Source organism: Lynx canadensis, chromosome E3 (genome assembly GCF_007474595.2).
Source record: "Lynx canadensis isolate LIC74 chromosome E3, mLynCan4.pri.v2, whole genome shotgun sequence".
NCBI classification, from domain to species: Eukaryota; Metazoa; Chordata; class Mammalia; order Carnivora; family Felidae; genus Lynx; species Lynx canadensis.
Window position 1 is genome coordinate 37,544,057 of NC_044318.1, and position 21,891 is coordinate 37,565,947.

The 21,891-nt window shown below is 50.9% G+C and overlaps 2 long non-coding RNA genes and 1 pseudogene across 2 annotated transcripts; 1 reads left to right on the plus strand and 2 right to left on the minus strand.

Annotated features, from left to right (window-relative positions):
- LOC115504619 lies at positions 1-185 on the plus strand (annotated as a pseudogene).
- Positions 186-3,643: 3,458 nt separating this feature from the next.
- Positions 3,644-4,967, minus strand: LOC115504306. The gene is made up of 2 exons (XR_003965655.1): positions 4,004-4,967; positions 3,644-3,898 (listed from the first exon to the last, which is right to left on the minus strand). It is a non-coding gene; the product is annotated as an uncharacterized LOC115504306 (long non-coding RNA).
- A 1,884-nt stretch (positions 4,968-6,851) lies between these two features.
- On the minus strand, positions 6,852-20,951 carry LOC115504305. The gene is made up of 5 exons (XR_004343057.1): positions 19,469-20,951; positions 15,297-15,578; positions 14,158-14,259; positions 9,596-9,966; positions 6,852-7,223 (listed from the first exon to the last, which is right to left on the minus strand). It is a non-coding gene; the product is annotated as an uncharacterized LOC115504305 (long non-coding RNA).
- Between the last annotated feature and the right edge of the window lie 940 nt (positions 20,952-21,891).

Here is a 21,891-nt window from a genome sequence, read left to right on the forward strand (position 1 = left end):
ATACTTACCTGGCCGGGGAGATACCGTGATCATGAAGGTGGTTTTCCCAGGATGAGGCTGGTCCATTGCACTCCAGATGTGCTGACCCCTGTGACCTCCCCAACTGCAGAAACCTCCACTGCATAATTTGGGATAGTGGGGGAGGAAAAAAAAATGATTGTCAAGTGTCAGAACACAGACCCTCCCTGGTGGAGCTAACAATTCAGTGGGAGATGCAGACGTGGGTCAAATGCATGTGCTAATAAATACAAAATCACCACCATCAAAAATCCTGTGAGGCATTGCTGGGTGGTGACCTGAGAGTGTGTGGGGAGAAGGGGCCCCCCAGGGTGAGAAGTTTGCCTGTTTACTCACTTTCCAGCCTGGACGTGCAGGACGTATTAACGAATCATCGTCTGAGCAAATACAGAGGTACAAATGGAGATAGAGAAGTTTGTGGTGCTGGTGGGGTGCGGCAGGGGGGCGGGGGGTTGTAAAACATTTTTATGAAAAGCTGTCACAAGAAAACATACTTGGCAGAGGGAAGAGGACAGTAAAAACAGGGTCAGGGATCTCTTCCCTAAGGAATGACGGTTGATCTGAAGTCCAAAGATGATTTGGGGTGAGGGGGGGTGGGAGTCTGGGGGATGGGATTCTAGCCAAGGAACAGCACGTGCTAAGGGAGGGTGGCACCTTCAAGGGACTGACAGGTCACTGAGGATGGAAGAGAGAGTGACCACGTCAGCTGGGCCCAATTAGGCAAAAAAGCCTAACGGGCCATGTTGGGTCATGTAAGGATTTAGGTCTTATCCCACCGGCCATGGAAACCACTGAGGGGTTTTCGGCAGAAAGGCACACGTATTTGACCCACGTATTTGAAATAGAACCACTGGCTGTTGTGTGGAGCTCGAGTCAGAAAGGGGTCAGTGACTGTGGGAGGCCAGTAAGGAAGCTGGTAACTCAGGCGAGGGGGCAGGGCGGGGGCCGAAGGGGAGAGGTGGACAGAAGTTGGGGCAATTCGATTTCTAGATATAAACCCCAAAGAATTGAAAGCAGGGTCTTGAAAAGATGTTTGTCCATCCATGTTCACAGCAGCACCAAAAGGTGGGAGCCAGAGTTCCACCCACATGTGTGGCCAGACAGCCAATGGGGTATCAGTCACTCGGCCTGAAAAAGGAAGGAGGGGCGCCTGGGGCGGGGGGAGGGGGCTCAGTGGGATCAGCGTCTGTCTTCCACTCAGGTCACCATCTCTTGGTTCGCGCGATCGAGCCCCGATTTGGGGTCTGTGCTGACCGCTCAGAACCTGGAGCCTGCTTCGGATCCTGTGCCTTTCTCTGTGCCCCTCCTTCTCTCTCTCTCTCAAAAATAAACATTAAAAAAAATTTTTTTACGTTTATTTTAAAAAAAGGAAGGGAATTCTGACACCTCCTCCCCCATGGATGAATCTCGAGGACACTGTGCTAAGAGAAACCAGTTGGCCACAGAAAGTCAAGTATTGTATAATTCCCCTTATATAAGGTCCCCAGGGTCATCAGGTTCTTAGACACAGAGAGTACACGGGTGCGTGCCAGGGGCTGGCGGAGAGAGAGGTAATGGGGACACAGTTTCAGTTTTGCAAGATGAAGAAGTTTTGAACACGGAAGGTCGTGATGCCCACACAGTAAGGTGGATGAACTCAGTGCTACCAAGTTGAAGGTGTTTAAGATGGTAAAATTCACGTGGTGTATTTTACCACGATTTTTTTTTTTTTTTTTTTTTTAAGAGTGAGAGATTTACATACAACCTCCAAGATTCTTTCTTCTGGGTCATCTGAGGTGACTTCTCGCTTTTCGATGCCTGGTGTGTTGGATGACAAGAGGTACGTTGTGTATATCCAGGCCCCTCCGGCTGAACTTACCATCCAGTGTGAAGGCTCAGGCCCAGACCGACAGAGCTCCACGAGTCTTTTCCCAAGGAGCAAGGCCACGCGTGTTGGTAACACCAGCAGCTCGTGGGCTGCGTCACGGTGACCCTGCCGAGTCCAGACACCCACCGCATTCCTTCCTCCAACAGCAAACCACTGGATATCCTGACAGCTTCAACAGACGGCGCGAGGAAAGGGCCAGTAAAAGGCCATTAAAGAAGCAAAATGCGAGACGCTGACTTCTTCTCGCTCTGTCCAGGTCTGGAGGGCATGGAGAAGCTCCTTCACGAATCGGGCACTCGGAAAAGGAGCAATAAACAGCTTGCAAGGGCGAACCTTGTCCACCTTTCGGACCCTGTGACCGTCAGGCTCTTACCCTGATAGAAGCTCCTGGAGCTGGTTGCAGAAACAGAAAGAAATAGAACTAATACCAAGACACTAAACCATCAAGAAGAAAAGTGGGCTTTATTGGGAGGTGACAAGACCGTGTTAAAAAGAGGCAGTGCACAGGGGCACCTGGGTGGCTCAGTCAGTTAAGTGGCCGACTTCGGCTCAGGTCATGATGTCACGGTTCGTGGGTTCGAGCCCCACGTCGGGCTCTGTGCCGACAGCTCAGAACCTGGAACCTGCTTTGGATCCCGTGTCTCCCCTTCTCTGCCCCTCCCCCGCTCACGCTCTGTCTCTCTCTCTCTCTCTCAAAAATGAGTAAAAAACGCTAAATTTTTTTAAAAAAGAACAAAAGAGGCAGTGAACTATCTGGAGAAACACCCCATTTAAGAAAAAAAAAATAAAAGAAAACACAAGACAAAACATGAACAGGTTATTTATCAAAGAAGATATATATGGATGACAGACAAGCACAGGAAAAGAGTCTCGACATCACCACTTGTTGGGAGTGAGTTGAAACAACGAGACATCGGTAGACACCTACTGAAGTTCCTTAAGGAAAATGACGATACCAACTGTTGTTGCAAACGTGGAGCGGCCGGGGGCTCGCTGACCTAGCTGGCGGGATGTGCACGACGATGCCACCGCTTGAGAAGACAGTTTGGCGGTTTCTTATGAAGTTCAACCAACTTACCTTCTGGCTGGCAGCCCCATTACGTGGCTTTAACCCAAGTGTAATGAAAACTCGCGTTGGTACAAAAAACCTGTACGCAAATAACCACCAAAAAGTGGAAACGCCCCAACGATCCCAATGCACCCCAACTGGGGACCGATTAACAAATTGCCGTCCAGCCACGCGGTGGAATACAACGTGGCAATGAAAAAGAGCCAAGTGCGAATCTGCAGGAGAAGACGGGTGAACCCCAAAATGCACCGGGTAGGCTTTCATCTGCAGGACGTTCCGGGAAAGGCAAAACTATAGAGACAGAGACAGGTGAGCGGTTGCCAGGGGCTGGACGTCTGGGGAGAGGCTGACCGCAAAATGACATGTGGGAATTTGGGGGGCGGGGCAGGGGATGATCGTGGTGGCGATTGCATGACTCTGTATCTGTCAAAAGTAGCAAAACTGTGCACTAAAGAAAGCAAATTTTCGGGGCGTCTGGGTGGCTCAGTTGGTAGAGCGGCCGACTTCGGCTCAGGTCATGATCTCACGGTTCGTGGGTTCGAGCCCCGCGTCGGGCTCCGTGCTGACAGCTCGGAGCCTGGAGCCTGCTTCGGATTCTGTCTCCCTCGCTTGCTGCCCCTCCCCCACTCAGGCTCTTTCTTCTCTCTCAAAAGTGAATAAACGCTTAAAAAAAAAGGTTTAAAGCAAAATTTCCTCTATGTAAATAGTACTTTAATTTACCAATTAAGAAATAAAAATACAACTCTACAGAGCCTGCGTTATAGACCCCGAACGTGGATAAGAGCCATGCCGCCCAATTCAGAAGCCACTAGCCACAGCTGGCTATTTGCATGTATGTTCTAATTAAAATGAAGTAACATTAAGCAGTCCATTCCTCAGTGGCATGAGCCACGTTTCGAGTGCTGGATGTGGAGGTCCTTATCCCGTGGCTCCCGTCCTGATCACTGCAGATAAAGAACATGCCCATCATTGCGGAAAGTTCTCCCGGCCCAGCCGCTCCGAGGGTGGGGTGTGGCCGGGCTCCTGCCTCCGCTCTCTCCTGTCTTTACCTGCCAAAGTCGGGAATCGTGCCAGGCACACGGTGGCTGTACCAGACCTGCAGAGAAGCGATGCCTTGGGCCCCCGACGGCCCTGAGGGGTTTTCACCCTCGGGCCGGGGTGGGTACGTGCAAAGCAGAACAGAGCCCCAGCAACAAGAAAGGGTGCCTCTGGAACCCTCAGCGTTAGAGCTGGCTGAGTCTGAAGGCAGGTAGATGGGGCCGAGGAGGAGAAGCCTCAAAGTTCGGAAGCTCCTGGTCCATACCTGCATCCTCAAAGGGTTGGAACTCACTTAATATGTCAGATGCCTGCAGAACCCAGACCTCTGTGTTTGTATCGTCTTCCCTTTCCTGTCTGCTGAGTGTTACTTCCTGCTGCTGCCCTATCCTTCTGGGATGCTTCCTGTGGCCCCAGGACTGCTTCCTGCCTGTTCGCGGCGTCCTGAGGGCTTCCTGTCATGCAGCCACGGGAACTCTGACCACTGTGGAGCAGGACTGCACTTTTGTACAGCTGCAAAAGACAGCCAGAGAGAGAGAGAGAGAGAGAGGCTGTGTTGCTCATCTGTTGCTGGGCGGTAAATGGCTCCAACGTGCTGAAAACACAAGAACACGTATCACCTCAGTTTCTGTGGGCCTGGAATTGGGGAAGGAACGACGACGCAGCCGGGTCGTTCTTGCACGGGGTGTCTCAGGAGGTTGTGTCAACGTGTGGGTCGGGGCCGCATCTCCTGGAAGTTTACCTGAGCCTGGAGGGTCCACCTCCCAGGTGACGAGCTCCTGCGAGAGCACACGAGGAAGCCCCACCCTGCCGTTTCTACAGTGTCCCTGTGGTTACGCGGTCACCCAGTTCAGCACGGGAGGGGCCTCCGCAGGAGTGTGGCCACCAGCAGGGGAGTTGGAAGGAGTGGGGGGTGGCGCCTGGGTGGCTCGGTCAGTTGAGCGTCTGACTTCGGCTCAGGTCATGATCTCACGGTTCGGGAGTTTGAGCCCCGCGTCGGGCTCCGTGCTGACGGCTCAGAACCTGCTTCGGATCCTCTGTCCCCCTCGCTCTCTGCCCCTCCCCCATTTAGCAGCCAGACAATATGCTGGTGATGATATGCCCGCTGGAGACGTAGGACAGAGCGAACTGCGTCGAGTTGCCACAGTGAAGTCAAAGCGGCAGGAAGGTGTGCTGGAGGGGACACAGGCTCTGGAGCCCGCGCCTCTGTTACCCAGTCACGTGACCTTGGGCGAGTTATTTGGCCTCTCCGGGCTTCAGGGTCCTCGGCTGTAACGCGGACTTAGAAGGGTGTTGGAGGGCTTAAAAGAAATAATGCCAATGGGGCTGCAAGACACTCGGAACCTCATTCACGTTGCTTCCGGAAACGCAGAGCGCTTTACAAGAACAGGCTGGGAGATGAGGAGAGCCAGACTCTTAGCCCAAAGCCCACCCCGCCCGGCAGGCCTTGCAAAGCAGAGCCCCCCGGACGTGTTGCAAGACAGGCTGCTTCCCCTCGCCCGATGGACACCCCAGGGGATGTTTTTCCCTCCTCTGTTAAGACCTGATGGAGACTCTGGGGGCAAAGCTCTAGGAAATGTGGGGCGGACCCCTAGGGCTGAGAGGTTTTCGTTCTCACGCTTGTCCTCGTCGTTGAGGCCAGCATCCACCGCGTCCACCCTGGGGGGGCTTCTCTGGCCCCCGCTGGGTCTCCCGGCGCCTCCTGCTCTCGGACTTCTGTTCTGGAAAGCTGTCTCCCCCACTTGGGCACCGAGGTTTGCCCCGTGGCCTCCCTTTTCTGGCCGATCTAGGAGTTGTTGATTTTCAGCGTGTTCGTTTGGCTTCTATCGTGTGGCGTGGATCGGGGAGCAACACGTAAGCTCCGGGCACGAGGGACCGGACGCGGGAGGTAATCGTACGTCTCCCAGCAGCTGTTTCTGCTTCTTGGCGAGGCTCTGTGCATCCTCTCCCACCACGAACTGCTCAATGCCCCTCTTCCTCTGCCCCTCCCCTGCTGGTGACGTCTCTCTCTCTCTCTGTCAAAAATAAATAAACATTAAAAAATATTATTAATATAGTAATAGTTTCCACAGGGGTTACAGTTTGAAATGATAATATTTGGCATATATTGGCTTAAATAAAGTGTATTACTGAAATTAATTTCACCTATTTCTTTTTACCACTTTAATGCAGCTCCTGGAAAATTCAGAACTTACATCTGTGCGTCTCATCTGTGGTTCATATATTTCTACCCCACGGTGCGTTAGAGGCCAGTGAAACTTTTCTGGTCCGGTCAATGTTTCTGTCTTCATGACGATGCTTTCCATTTGTGTGTGAGCAGAGCGAGGGCTCCTAGCTATCAATTCGGTGCCTCTGTGTGGTGTGTTTTCCTTCCTGTTTTAGTTGCCAGGTCGCCTTGTGCAACTCGTAGCGTCCGAGGGGGTCTGCGCCTGTAGCTGAATCTGCCCGAAGGAGGTGCAGAGATGGAAGGAACGTGCAGACTGTCCGGGAAGCTGCGCTGTGTCTGCCCCGGGGTGTTTTGGTTTTCGGCCAAGGAAAGCAACACTGGCCAACTTAAACAAGAAGGGAATTTATCGGCGTGATGCTGGACGGGTCACAGAACCAAAGAAAGCTGAGATCCGGGTTCCCGAAAAGGGTGGGAGTCAGCTGCCGTGGGGATTAATAGCAGCAGCACCCCAAGGCTGCTCTCTCGGGTGGGGGGGGGAAGATCAGCTCTGGCTTCTCCCCTTTTCGCACCATCCCACATGAGCTGAGCGAGAATGTCCAGGAGACAGCGGCTGACTGGCTCCCCGAGGCTCCGGGCCCGGGGCCTGGATCGAAGGTGGGCAGACCACGGAAGACGCAAGCAGAGGCTGGCCCTTACTCAAAGCAAAGTCTGGCCACTGTTAGAAGAAGGGGGAGGGTGTGCCGAGCAGGCAGAGACAATAGACGTTCACTGCCTCACTCCTGCCTGGTGTCGTCAGTGGCCACTGCGGGACGTGGCCAATTCAGCTTTTTTTCTTTCTTTCTTTTGAAACTCTTAAGTTCATCTTTTCAAACTTTAAAATATGGAAGCATGTACCAAAGAGGACAGAATAATAAAATAAATCTCCGTGTATCCATCCATCCCCTGGCTTCCGCAACGATCAACTTATTGGCAGGCTTGTTTCATCTATAAGCCCACCCAGATCCTCCTGTATTATTTCGAAGCAAATCTCAGGCATTATATCATTTCCTGTAACTCCGTGTGTATCTCTAAAAGACAAGAGTTTGTTTTAAAGAAAACATAACCGTGATATTATCACCGGTAAAAGACTCCCAACAATGTCTTAATATTATCAGATTTCTGGCCAGTGTTCAGATTCTGATTTTTTTTTTTTAACGTTTATTTATTTTTGAGAACGAGAGAGACAGAGCATGAGTCGGGGAGGGGCAGAGAGAGAGGGAGGCGCAGAATCCGAAGCAGGCTCCAGGCTCTGAGCTGTCAGCACAGAGCCCATTGTGGGGCTCGAACCCACGAACCCTGAGATCATGACCTAAGCCGAAGTCAGACACTTACTGTCTGAGCCGTACCCCTAGCGTCTCCTTTTTTAACAACTTTATTGAGGCCTGACGTTTTCCATATTAAATTCACACAGTTAGTGTATGGTCTGATGACTTTTAGTCCTGTCCGGTTTTCAAATGTCTTAGAACGTTTCCGTCACCAAAAGTGCTCCCTTACCGCTCTTGCAGCCAAGTCCTCACAATCTTTTCACAATCTAGCGAAAAGTTAAACATACACTCAGTGTGCAATGCAACGCATCCACCCCTAGGAATCTGCTCGAGAGAAGTGAAAACACATGTCAAGGACTACTCCGTGAATGTTTAGAGCAGAATTATTCATAAAACCCAAGCTGGAAACGATGCGTACGTCTATCATCTAGTGGGCTCATTGAAAAGAAAATGGTATTTTCGTACAATCAAGTATGCTCCGCACGAGCAGGGACGGGTAGCAGATACGTGCAACAATACAGATGAACCCCAAACCTTGTACTCAGTGAGAGAAGCAGACAGTGGACCACACGAGGAGTGACTCCAGGCGTAGGAAAGGGGTAGAAAGAGGAAATTTTAGAGGAGAAGGCGTATCGGGGCTGGCTGGGCCGCCCCTCCTGGGAACTCTTCTCTCTCTGTCCTTCTCGGAGGCTCTCACTGGAAACTGGTGCTTTCAGTTCTGCAATCCCAGCTGCCCTAAAACAGGGGCACACGAGGCCCGGCTACTTCCAGAAATAAACGCAGAGAGAACAAGATACAAATTTAGATATCGGGAAACATCCTGCCACGTGCACTTTAAGAATCATGCCTTTATTGGGGCGCCTGGGTGGCGCAGTCGGTTAAGCGTCCGACTTCAGCCAGGTCACGATCTCGCGGTCCGTGAGTTCGAGCCCCGCGTCAGGCTCTGGGCTGATGGCTCAGAGCCTGGAGCCTGTTTCTGATTCTGTGTCTCCCTCTCTCTCTGTCCCTCCCCCGTTCATGCTCTGTCTCTCTCTGTCCCAAAAATAAATAAACGTTGAAAAAAAAAAAATTAAAAAAAAAAAAAGAATCATGCCTTTATGTCTTGAAACAGTGATACTTTGGGGGCGCCTGGGGGGCTCAGTCGGCCAAGCGTCCGACTTCAGCTCAGTATGATCTCATGGTTCGTGGGTTCGAGCCCCTCATGGGGCTCTGTGCTGACAGCTCAGAGCCTGGAGCCTGCTTTGGATTCCGTGTCTCCCTCTCTCTCTGCGCCCCTCCCCCCACCTCAAAAAAATAAATAAATAAAAACTTAAAAAAAATAAAATCAAGTAAAATAAAATACATGAGCAAAAAGCTCTCACTTAGTCCTTCCTACAAAACGCTTTGTCACCCACACAGATGACAATATGCTTCCGCCCCTAGGTTAGCAGAGCCGACGGCACACGGGCGCCGTCGGTGCGGGGACAGGCACTGGAACCAGACCCCCTTAGGCTTCAGGTGTGACTCCAGCACTAACTGCCTGTGTGACCGTGGGGCTCCCCATGCCTCAGTTTCCCCACTTCCTGTAAACCTCCGGACTAAATGAGGGTCATGTGTGTAAAGGGCTCCGGGCAGCGCCCGGCAGGAAAGCGACATCCCAGTCACGCTATTCAGCATTGGGTTGACGCGCCCAACTGCCCCTCAAGAATCGTCAAATCTGCTCAACGGCCACTAATTTCTCCTGTTTCAACCTAAAATTATAACTGGGACTCAAGTTTAAAAACACAGGCCCAAGTGTGGGAGCGCAACCAGAGATCCCCGGAGGTCTGCTCGCGGGAAGACTCGGAACCAGAGGCCGTGAGACTAAATGAAACCGGTCTTTACCAATTCCACGCCACGGGGGCGGGGGCTGCTGGTCTCATCCTCCCCCCACGCACAGCACCGCGTCCCCGTTGTGAAGCGGGAGAAAAGGGAGAAACAAACGCAGCTTCCCACATCTGTGAAGACGTTTGTATCTCAGAGAAGGAAACGGAATTCGAGAAGTCTAACTTCTGGCCTGACTCCCAGCCATTTACAAAAAAGCATGGCTGTGCTAGACACAGTCGGTGCTCCGGTAATCGGAAGCAGCTGAAATGCAGCCTCTGTTGTGCGCGTACCTTGCGGATGACGTGGTGTGGGGAGGCCACGAGATGCGTGTGAAAAGTGCACGGCCCGGCGTCCCTCGGCTGTGCAATACCTGCCGATCGGATTTCCCCTCTACGGTTTATCCTGCTAAGGCTTCAAGGGAAAAAAACAAGCTGGCCGAGAGAGTCTGACGAAGTTTACGGTGACCGAAAAGATGAACTCTGTAAGACATAATGCTGCTCCCTCTTTTACGTCCATCACTGCCATAGAGAATGAGCAACCAGCTATTGAGTTTGAAGCGAGCTGACACATTCGCTCCCAGGTTTGAAATCCTCCCTGGCAAGCGTTTTCTTACCGTGCCAACAGCAGCAAATATAGGCCCTGAAGGAGATTTACAACCAACCTAGAGTAAGAAAATAAGTAACGTCTGAGAAAAGGATCAAATAAATATAAGGTTAAAAAAAAAAAAAGAGTACAGGACCCCCAAGATTCCTGAACCTCTCTCGAAACCAAAAACCCCTGATTCCCTTGGAATCATGACTTGGAAACAGTCATGCTTGACCCTAAGCACAGAAAGACAATGGCAGTTCCTGTAACACCTCCGTGTTTCCCTTTGGTGACGGTGGTCACCCAGCAGCTACCCGCCACGGGCGGGCCAGATTTACCACCCAGTCCCTCCCCTACAGAATGTAATTAGCCATCGAAGATTCAAAACGTGACAAGACGGAGATCATTCTCCTCTGTAGGATGCCGGAGGTGAAGCCGTGTTCGAGCGAGGAAGGCGGGGCCGCCTGTCCTGCAGGTGACCGCCGTCAGGAGTCCTGGCTTCTGGTGGGTGTGACCCAGGCGGTGTCACAGGGTGGTTAATGATTATCGTCTGCAGTTAAAAGGGCAGAGCCTCCTAGCAGCCTCCTCCGTATCCATTCTGCACTTCCTCTGGTTAGTACAACTCCGGTTTTGCCCAGGAGGGTACGGAGCCCAGCTAAAACACAGCGTGTCTCAGCCTGCCTTGAGGCCAGGGGTGGCCACGCAACGTTCTGTGGCTAACGTGCTCAAACAGAGGTCACAGAGCTCAGGATGACAGACTCTCTTACCCTTAGAGTTTTATCACGTTATGTGTGCAACCTTGAATACTGGGTTGCATTTATTTTTTACGCTTTTTATGATTGGAATGATACTGCACAGGCCTTCTTGTTTATTTTGAGTCGGGGGAGAAGATGCAGAGAGAGAGAGGGAGAGAATACCAAGCAGGCTCTGTGCTGTCAGCACGAACTGCGAGATCACGACCTGAGTCACGATCAAGTCAGATGCTTAACCCACCGAGACACTCAGGCGCCCCTGTGTAAGGTCTTCTGTGTCTGGCATTTTACAGTCAAATTGTTTGGACCATGCGTCCATAGTTTGCAAGTGGTCCATTCATTTCCAATGCTTTCTAGCATTTCCCCTGTATGAATATGCCATACTTTGTTCATTCAACTGTAGATGGACATTTTCAGCAATTACTCTAAGAACACTTCCTGTCTGTATATCCCGGAGCACGGGAGCACACACCTCTCCAGGTGCTTCTCAAAGTGTGGTTCCCTAGATCAGCAGTGTCAGCATTACCTGTGGACTTGTTAGAATGCAGATCTAGGGGTCCACCCAGACCTTCAGACTCAAATTCTGGGAGTGGGGCCCAGAAGCCCCCCAGGAGACTTGGACACATGAGAACCTCTGTTCTCGGTTATATATCTAGAAGTACACTTGGAGTCACAGGATATGCAAACTTCAAATCTCCTAGATAATGTCAAACTATTTTCCAAAGCCTTTGTCCCAGTCTGCACTTCCGCTTACAGTGTATTTCAGCCCCCCTGCTCCACATTTTTGCCATCACTTGGCTCGGTCAGACTCTTAAATTATCAGCCTGGAAGGTATGAAGCTACCTCATCATAGTTTTAATAGGTGTGTGACACAGTTTTAATAGTTTTGTGTGACTTCTGATGAAGTTGAACCTTTACTGGCCATCCAGATAGGCCCTTCCATGCAGTGCCTGTTCCAGTTTTTCACCCATTTCTCTCTTGGGTCATCTGTTTTTGTTTTTTGTTTTGTTTTGTTTTGTTTGTTTTGTTTTTTCCTCATTGGTTTGAAGCTCTTTAAATATTTGGAAAATGGGTCTTGGTTGGTTATTCCTGTGCAGGTTATCTCCTTCCACTCTGAGCAAAGCTGTTGCTACACTTTGAAGAACAGCTTCTTGATTTTAATTTACTCCAGCTTGCTCCTGTTTTCATTTATGATTGGTGCTTTCAATGACTTGTTCAAGAAGTTATTCCCTACCCCTCAGTCATGAAGATATTCTCCTACACTGTATTCTAAAAGATTGTACCTCTGCCTTTCACATTTAATTCTTTGATCCACCTGGAATTGACTGTTTGCATACGATGTGAGGTAGGGGTTCCATTTCTTCCACAGATGTGTACGTACATAATTTTCTTGGTATCATTTGTTGAAAACTACGTCTTTCCCCCAACAGCTCTGCAGGGCCTCTCTGTCACACACTGAGTGCTCACATGTACACAGATCTGTTTCTGAGCATTCTGGTGTCTCCTCTATGTATTTGTGTATACTTAGATCAGGACCACACAGTATAGGATGCCCTACCTCCTCTCCTGCTGCCCTATAGCAGAATTCCTCCTCTCAGAGAAGCTTTAGGTGCCTTGGGTCAGACTGTTCCCTTAGGGTCAGGATGCCTTAAGAGTTGTCTGTAATTTTGCCCTGGCTCACGCATTTCATGCCCCCTCTCCACACACCATCCCTGCCTGTTGACATCTCATGTTTCCTGCAAGGCTGCCCTCAGATGCCGACACCTCAGATCACTGGCAGCCAGAGTGATTCCTTCCTCTTCAGACAGAGCCAGTGGGTAGGATGACTGCATGAGAACGCTGGGGTTGCTGTAACAAAGTACCACAAACCAAGTGGCTTAATCCACAGAAATGCATCGTCTCTCAGTCTGGAGGCCAGAAGTCTGAGATCGAGGTATCAGCAGGGCCATCCCCCCCTTTTTTTTTTTTTAATTTTTTTTTCAAAGTTTTTTATTTATTTTTGGGACAGAGAGAGACAGAGCATGAACGGGGGAGGGGCAGAGAGAGAGGGAGACACAGAATCGGAAACAGGCTCCAGGCTCTGAGCCGTCAGCACAGAGCCCGACCCGGGGCTCGAACCCACGGACCGTGAGATCGTGACCTGGCTGAAGTCGGACGCTTAACCGACTGCGCCACCCAGGCGCCCCCCATCCCCCTTTTTATGGCAACCCCAGTCACTTTGGATTAGTGGCCACCTACTCCAGTATGGTTTCAATTTAATGAATGACATCTGCAATGACCCTATTTTCAAGTAAGGTCACATTTGGAGGGACTAGGGGCAGGGTTTCAACATGTGACTACTGCAGGGACACAGGCTGACCCAGAACAATGACCATATAATTGATCATCTGAAACTGGGACATTTTGGACAGTAAAACAGGGCAGTAGTAACTGTACCAGGCTCAGTGTAAACTGTGAGTTCCCTGGATAATCCACAACACGTGGGCCACCCTACGGAGACGAGGGGGAGGTTCACATCATGCAAACACGTCTAACTTTGGCACTGGCTCAGTTAGCAGGTTTTAACTGCAAATAACAGAGAAGCCAACCCAGTGTGGCTCTGACACAGAGGGGATTTATGACCTCACATGTAAGAACTTAGGAGAAAGGGGCGCCTGGGTGGCGCAGTCGGTTAAGCGTCCGACTTCAGCCAGGTCACGATCTCGCGGTCCGTGAGTTCGAGCCCCGCGTCGGGCTCTGGGCTGATGGCTCAGAGCCTGGAGCCTGTTTCCGATTCTGTGTCTCCCTCTCTCTCTGCCCCTCCCCCGTTCATGCTCTGTCTCTCTCTGTCCCAAAAATAAATAAACGTTGAAAAAAAAAATTTAAAAATAAAAAAAAAAAAAAGAACTTAGGAGAAAGGGCAGGCCTAGGATGTGTTGATTCAGTGATTCCGTGGTGCCAGCAAGGACTCCATTTCTCTCCACCATGTGGCACCTGTGTCCTTGATGTATTGATTCTTGTACTTTCGAGTGCCTGAAGGGGCCTTGGGCCCCATCTTCCCAAACCAGGATCCAGAGACCATTTTTGCTTCATGCGTCTCTCTTTAGGGACAAAGACTCCAGCACACTTCCCTTCATGTCTTGTCGGCCCAAATTACACTCCCCACCTGTGCCTAAGCCATGGGGGATGTGGGACCACCACACCCTTCCTAGCTTAGTCGTGATCCTCTCTTAAGAGCTGGGCCCCACTTCTCCTGCAGCAGATAGCAAGTGTGTATCTGGACAAAATCTGGGATCTCTCTGCAGGAAGAGGAGAAGGGTGTGTAGGGGCTTCTAGGTAGGCAGCAAAAATGCACCTGCCACAACAGGGCACAGGGCGGACGGTGAGGACCGGCAGCGTGGAAGGACAGGTAAAAGGAGAGATTCTCACAGCTGCGTGTGGAAGCAAAAAGTAGGCCCCTCGAATCTTCACCACGTTAATTCTTTCTGGGACATTTATGAAACCCAACGTTTTGGGGAGCCGGCAGTGGTACTCACGTCTCGTAAGGTGGAAGGCGTGATGATTAAGGTTAGATGGTTTTGTTTTGTGGCCCTGGACGGAAGTCACTTCACAGGGGATCGCTCTGCAATGTGGCATCACTAGAGAGCACCAGTGAGAAACAGGCAATCAGTGAAAATGATGGTTACCAAGCAACAAGCTAGCACAGCAAGAATGGAATAAAGGGGACTCAAAAGGGCCACAGAAATCAATCAGCAGAAAAAGGTGGCATACGCGAGAAAAAGCACATCGGAGAGCCAATCCAGTTTCTGCTAAATTTCATCTTTAAAAATGACACTTTCCCTGATTTGAAATGCAATATATGTTCATTGTAGAAAATCAGGAAATACTTATAAAAAAGAAACTGGTCGCATGCCTAATCTCACCACTGACTACTTTCAATAGTTTGGGGCATTTCCCTGAGAACACACACACACACACACACACACACACACGCACGCACGTTCACACTCTATCTCGTAATCTCGTATCTTACCTTTTTCATGTCACGTTACTTTGTATGGTATTTCCCCATTCTTAAAAGTCCTCAGTCGACATCATTTTAAATAACTGCCTAGCACACACACCGATCAATCACTCTGCAAAACACCATCATTTTGTGCTTTGGAATGACTATCACAGGGGTGTGGGTGGTGGGGAGGAAACAGGGAGTTGAGAAGCTAAGTGCCAGCATTACTCACGTATCCACTTGTTGGATCGTGAAGTTAAGGCAAAGGCTTAGCCTCCTTCTGATCGCTTCTTCAGTTTGGGGGAAAGAAAGCCTGTGTCGAGGACGGGGTGGGAGGCACGTCTCTGATTTGTGTGTGTGTGTGTGTGTGTGTGTGTGTGTGACAGGAGAACCCTGTGTGTTGATGTGTGCTGTAAACCATAAAGCAAAACACAAAACTTTCTGATTATTAGTGACATTTTTTAAAAAGATAAGCCATCGAGCGCCTGAACCCTTCCTGGAATAATAGTGAGCTAATAGGTACAGTAAGGTACCCAGCTGTACCTTAAATTTCCTCCCTTCACTGGTGTGATGGATCCTTAGGAAGCACTGAAGAACCATTATCCTAATCATCTCTCCTATTAAGAGTGTCAATTTTTTAATAAAAAAACAAAACAAAACAAAACTCACAATGGCAAGGCTGCAGAAGTATTTTTTTTTTCACTGTCCTCGTAGGATTTCCCTGCTATTTGACAGTGTGTGTTAGGCCAGACTAATTTCCAGTCATTTTATTCTGTTAACCTTCAAGGAGTGAGCAGGCCTGGTTGGTCACAGATCAAGCTACATCATCTGTCTCTCAGATTTATTATTTCGGCAAGGAGAACATCTGCCCTCTTGGGTTGAGACGTCATATTGATCTCCCAGTGTGATGATGCTATGTGTCCCCCATCCTTCCCGTTGTCTGCGCCATACCTGTTAAAAAAATTTTTTTTAATGTTTATTTTTTGAGAGAGAGAGAGAGAAAGCAAGCAGGGGAGGGGCAGAGAGAGAGAGGAGACACAGAATCCGAAGCAGGCTGCAGGCTCCGAGCTGTCAGCACAGAGCCCGACGCAGGGCTCGAACTCACAGACTGTGAGACCGTGAGACCGTGAGACCGTGAGCCGAAGTCGGACGCTTAACCGACTGAGCCACCCAGGTGCCCCATGCCATACCTGTTTTAGATTCACGGGACTACTGCTGTATCCAAAACATGCCAGATTTTGTGTTTTGAAGTATACCTCCCATGTTGAGGCCTTTACAATGAATTGCATCTTTATCCATCTGACTTCCCAAGCTAAGAGGATGCGATTGTTTTGATACACTTCTGCCCTCATGGGAACGGATGGCCCTCAAATGTTCTTCGAGCCAGCTTTTTTTCCCTTTTTTTTAAATTAGATCTTTATGGAAAGGAATGTGCTTCCGTTCAGAGGCATAGAGGCCGCTCCCCATCCTGATGGGGGCCACAATTTCGGGACAAAGAGTCTGTTTCTCTCTGCAACAGGACAGTCCAAAAGGCAGGCCCGCGGATATCAGGCCTGGTCCCCAGGAAATGAGGACTTGTCTTGGGGAATGATGGCTTGGTGTTTCTGTTCAAAAAGACAAGCCAAACTCACATTTACAGAATGATGCTTAAACGCAAGATTAGTCATTGGTTAATGCAGAGTGGCAACATCAGAAAAAAAAGAGAGACACAGGAGTTAAGAGTCAAGGTTGTGTCAGAGGCTGGAGTGAAATGGGATTTTTTTTCTCTTTCTCATCTTTTTCGTATGTCTCTGCTTTCAAAAAAAATCATTTAATTGGGTCTCTTTTGCTTTTTAAAATAAACAAGGAAGGGGCGCCTGGGTGGCTCAGTCGGTTAAGCATCCGACTTGCGCTCAGGTCATGATCTCACGGTTCATGGGTTCAAGCCCCGCGTCGGGCTCTGTGCTGACAGCTCAGAGCCTGGAGCCTGCTTCAGGTTCTGTGTCTCCCTCTCTCTCTCTGCCTCTCCCCCACTCGTGGTCTGTCTCCGTCTTTCAAAAATAAAGACATGTTAAAAAAATTTTTTAAATAATAAAAAAGTAGATACAACAAGGAAGGGGCCATATGCGGGCGAGACCCCTTACTCACCACCCCTGCCTTGTCTATGGAGCACACAGACGGACTGGTCACATTCCAAATCCGCCCAGCTATTCTTGTTTGTGTGAGTCCCAGAGGCCCCAGCATCTTGTTAGTGTCATACTGGAGAGGAGTTGGGGAATCCTTCTGCTCAGGCCTCTGGAAAGCTCTTCCTGCTTAGAAAAGAGGTTTTGTTTGAGTCTTTTTGGCCTCTGAGGCACCAGAGGGAGTGATTAATAGGGAACCACCTCGAGATTTCAATAGAGCAGCAGCGTGGGCTCCCAGGGCGGGCAGGGCCTTTGTTTGGCAGAAAAAGCGGCCGATAAAGCCGAGAACGGCTGTCGGCCGGGAGTCCGGTCCTCAGGCCTGCTCGGTTTTGTCCCTGCCAGGCCAACCTTGAGCCCCCACGCCGGTCTGGGAAGATTCATCTGCCTGCGTCCTGGGCGGGGTGATTAGTAGGAGCTTTCTCCTCTGGGGAGGGGGGTCAAGTCTGGCAGGCAAAGGGGGGACCCGGGCCTCACGAAGCGCTCAGGCTGGGCTGGGGCCCGGAGACCCTGCTCTCTTTTGCGAGGTCCCGCAGGCAAGAGAAGGGCCAAGGCTCAAGGGCGGTGATGGTGATGGTGGCACGCAGGCTCGCGGGCAGGGGTGCGGGAGGGCTCCTCGGCGGAGGCGGCAAGGTGGCCGGGCCTTCGGGCGTCTGTGGCTAGGGGAAGCGTGCGGGCCTGGGACTGGGGACCAGCCCCCTCTGACCGCAGGAGAAGTGGGAGGACGGGGACGAGGCCCAGCGGAATCAAAGCAGGAAGCGGAGCAACAGCTGGGAGGCCCAGGCCCGGAAACCGTGGCCGGTGCGGGTCCCACGCTGGCTCCATGCTTCCTTGGGTGCGTTTGCCCGTGAGCGCGAACGGGGGCATGAGCGGGTAGTTCTGGTCACATCGGAGTGGGGGGCAATGGGGCTGTCAGAGCCCAGAATCCCCGCCTCCGTTCTAACAACTGCCGAGGGGCGGGCAGGACGGCAGCATCCCGTGCGGATCCCAGAGTCAGGCGCTCAGCATTCGAGAAGCCTCTGCCAGCTCTGAGCACGTGGGGCCCCCACCCCGCGCAGGCCGCCGATGCTAGCGTGCCCGACGGCGGCTTCTCTTTAGCACAAAAGTGCCTCCCGACGAGGCCTCAGAGGCCGGGGAGCGTGCGGGCAGATGTGGGGAGTGTGTTCGTCGGCTCAGCTGCCGTAACGAGCACACCACAGCCCGGACCACTGAAAGACAACACACGCTGATTTCTCACGGTTCTGGAGGCTGGGAGTCCAAGGTCAAGGTGCTGGCAGATGGTAGCCAGCACGCAGAACACCTCACGGGGATTTAGCTATGGAAGCCAACGGGCCCCGCCCACCTTGCCCGACTCCAGGGGAGCTGCAGACACAGAACCCAGCATCCACTGTCCGTTGTCCCTCGTGTCCGCAACACCCCCCCCCCCCGCCCGTCAATGCAACAGCTTTTACATGACAACCTAATCAGGATGCGAGCTCAGCCGTCAACTACCAGAAAGCTCAACTCAAAATGGTCTGAACGATGCCCAGTGTGTCCGTCCACATGACCAGGATCTGGATGTAGGGGGAATTTCGGGGTGGCTCGACCCCATGGTTCCAGCCACCTCAGACAATGCTATCTGTGCTCCTCCTGTGGCAAGCCCCACGGCCGCCACAGCTCACGCTCCCCCGTGGCGTCTGGAGAGAGAAAGGCCTTCCCTTCTCAAGGCTGTAGCTTAGGAGGTAAGAACCCTTTTGGGGAAACTCCTATCAGACAGACACCTGACCTCTCCCGGAAGGCTTGGGGGATGGTAGACAGTGACTGACTTGGGTTCCTGAATCGCTCACTATGCATGGTGTAGACCCATCCGTGCCCAGCTGGAGTCGGTCCCCCTCCCTGCCCCCTGACGGCTCCGTAGCGGGTGAGGGCAGCAAGGGATGATGGCCACTTAACACGGTCCACTGAAAATGGCTGCCTCACCGAGTCCTGTGCAGCTGTGCCATGAGGCAGGTACTGTGGTCACCTCCACTTGAAAGGAGAGGACAGGGAGGCCTGTTGGGACACACAGGTAGGCAGGAAGCTCTAGCACAGAGGTGAAAACGAGGCACAGGAGGGGCGCCTGGGTGGCTCAGTCGGCTGAGTGTCCGACTTTGGCTCAGGTCACGATCTTGGAGTTCGTGGGTTCGAGCCCCGCGTTGGGCTCTGTGCTGACAGCTCGGAGCCTGGAGCCTGCTTCACATTCTGGGTCTCTTTCTCTCTCTCTGTCCCTCCCCTGCTCACATTCTGCCTCTCTCTCTCTCAAAAATAAATAAAAACATTAAACAGTTTTTTAAAAACAAAATGAGGCACAGGAGTCTAGCTGCCGACCTCACACCCACCGCACAGCTCGTGGACTCAGGACAGAGTCATTGCGGGGTGCGGGGGGTGGGGGGTGAACCCATCCCAAACGGAAACCCACCTCGAGTTTCCTCACAGTGACACCATCAGAGAGCGTTCTGGGCCAACACCGGGATACAGTTCTTGCCTGCTATTTTCATCGTGCAATGTTTACATTTCTCCCCAACTTTTTAAAATGGGGAAATGTAACATTTCATACATACATAGAAAGGTGCATAAATGTAGCGAATGATGACATAGTCACTTTCTGATGCAGTGTAACAAACCAGCACACATTTAGTAACTGACAAAGCACAGGTTGGTTACCTCATGTTCCCCAGGGCAGGAGTCAGGGGTGGGCAGAGCGGCTGGCTTAGGGTCTCCCGTGTAATCCAGGTGGGGGCTGGGCTTTGCTCTCGTCTGGAGGCTCCACTCTTTCCGGCTCATTCAGGCTGCTGGCACACGTGTGTCCTCGTGAGCACACGACCGAGGGCCCCAGCTTCTTTGTGGCGATTGGCTGGAGGCCACCCTCAGGTCCTGGAGGTGGCCCACCGTCCCCTGCCACGGGGCCTTCTCCAAGGGCTGTTCACGTGGCTGTGGCTCCTGCAAGGCCGGCAGGGGACTGTGTCTCCAGACATCATGGGATCGTGGGCGTGATGGGTGTGACATCCATCATCCTTCACATGTGAAGGGACACAGTCAAGGGAACGAGGGCCTACCCCACTCAGCAAACTCTGCTGGTCAGAAGCACATGATGGGTCGGGCTCAGACTCAGGGGGAGGGGATGATACAGGGCACTGACTCGCCGGGGGTCACCTTGGGGGGCGCCCAAGTGGAACCTGGGGGAAGAAACTGAACATCCAGGACCAACCCAGAAGCCTAGCTTACACAACCCCATCTCCACTTGGAGGTGACACCCGTGCGAGCCGGAGCTGGGGCAAGAGAATCAAATGTTAAATTTTCAGGAATTCTGTGGGCTTGTGGTTAAACAGACATTATCAAAAATTAAATTATAGAAGTTTACAGTGAAATCAGTACTCTTGATAACAAGGTCTCAAAACACGTTACTTCTCAATTATCCTACCGTGACCTATGTGCCTTGGGTTACTTCCATTTATTGGATCCATATGCTGGAAAGAGGGTTCCCAAGCCTCATTCTGACACTCCATGTTGGTTCAGGCACCCCACATTGGCCGCTTGAAATCAGCCATCAGAGAAACATTTATATTGTCGAAATCTGAACATGCTACAGTTCAGAGCTGGAAGGTTGAATCTGGCCTTTGCTGGAGCTAAGAACAGCTTTCATGTTTTGAAAGGGTGGTAAAAAAACAAAACAAAAGAAAAAATATGTGACAGACACTACATGTGTCTGGCAAAGCCTAAAATATTTCCCATTTGACCCTTCGGGGAAAACTCTCCCAACCTCTAGTCTAGACTTAAGAAAGTAATGGAGGAAATTAACAATGTAGTTTAATTTAAAATGTTGCCAAAACTTTGACCAAAATGTGTCAACTCTGTATCTTTTACATTGTAACCGGCAGAAAACATGGAGGAAAAACTGTATTTGTGCCCTATGGGAAAACCATGATCCAATTTGGCCAAGAAGTTGCTCATGTCATTGATGAAATTCTTTTTGGCTTCAAAGTTCGTATCACATATTAATTACATTTAATGACAAGTTTATTGGGAAGCAACTCAGTTTGACAGATCATGGGTGAATTTCAACTAGAGACTGGCTTTGGGTTTGAGAATTACTGGGGTGTGGGGGCACCTGGGTAGCTTGGCTGGTGGGGCATCTGACTTGGGCTCAGGTCATGTTCTCTGAGTTCGTGAGTTCGAGCCCTATGTCCGGCTCTGTGCTGACAGCTCTGAGCCGGGACCCGCTTCAGATTCTGTCTCTCCCTCTCTCTCTGCTCCTCTCCCACTCACCTGTTTTCTCTCTCTCAAAAATAATTTTTTTTTTTAAAAAAAAGAATTACTCAGGGAAGAGAGGGGCACCTGCCTGGCTCAGTCAGTTGAGCATGGGATCTTGACTTCAGCTTGGGTCATGATTCCAGGGTGACGGAATAGAGCCCCACGTCCAGCTCCATGGGTGTGGAGAGATTCTCTCTCTCTCTCTGACCTTCTCTTCTCCTCACGCTCTCTAAAATAATAATAAAAGAATTCAGCAAAAATAAACAAAAGCATTCTCTGAGCATCAGTGGGCTCTAAGAGATTTACAAGAAAGAATACTGTTTGTTTTATCATTCTTTGTGGAGGGGGCGCTGCCCATGCTTGGTTTCAGCTAAATTTGAAATAAACTCACGTTTAGGCACATGAACCCCGCCCCAACCACTTGTTACAGTAGCATCAGCCTGATCTTCAGGGTAAGTACTTCCTGCCTTTCCCTGATAACTTAACCAGCTTTAGAGCTGCCTCTTCCCTACACGTGACCCAGGCACCTTAAAGGCTGCAGCAACGTCCAGCACACAGTAGGCATCGAATAAATGTTGCTCAAGTGGGCAAACTAATTTTGACAGAGCAACCAGCAGCGGCAATGCAATGGTGAGCCTTTCCGATAAAATGGCAAAAAAAAAAAAAAAAAGTAAGTCGGGGGAAGTCGGCTTTCTAACCTCTGCAAGCCTCCTCAAATCTTTTTTTGAAGCAACAGGGCATAAAATCAAAGGCGGGCGGGGAAGCGACCGCTCTAACAGCAGCACAACCTGGGGGCTCCGCGAGCGCCCAGCCAGGTGACGGCAGAGGCCAGGCGC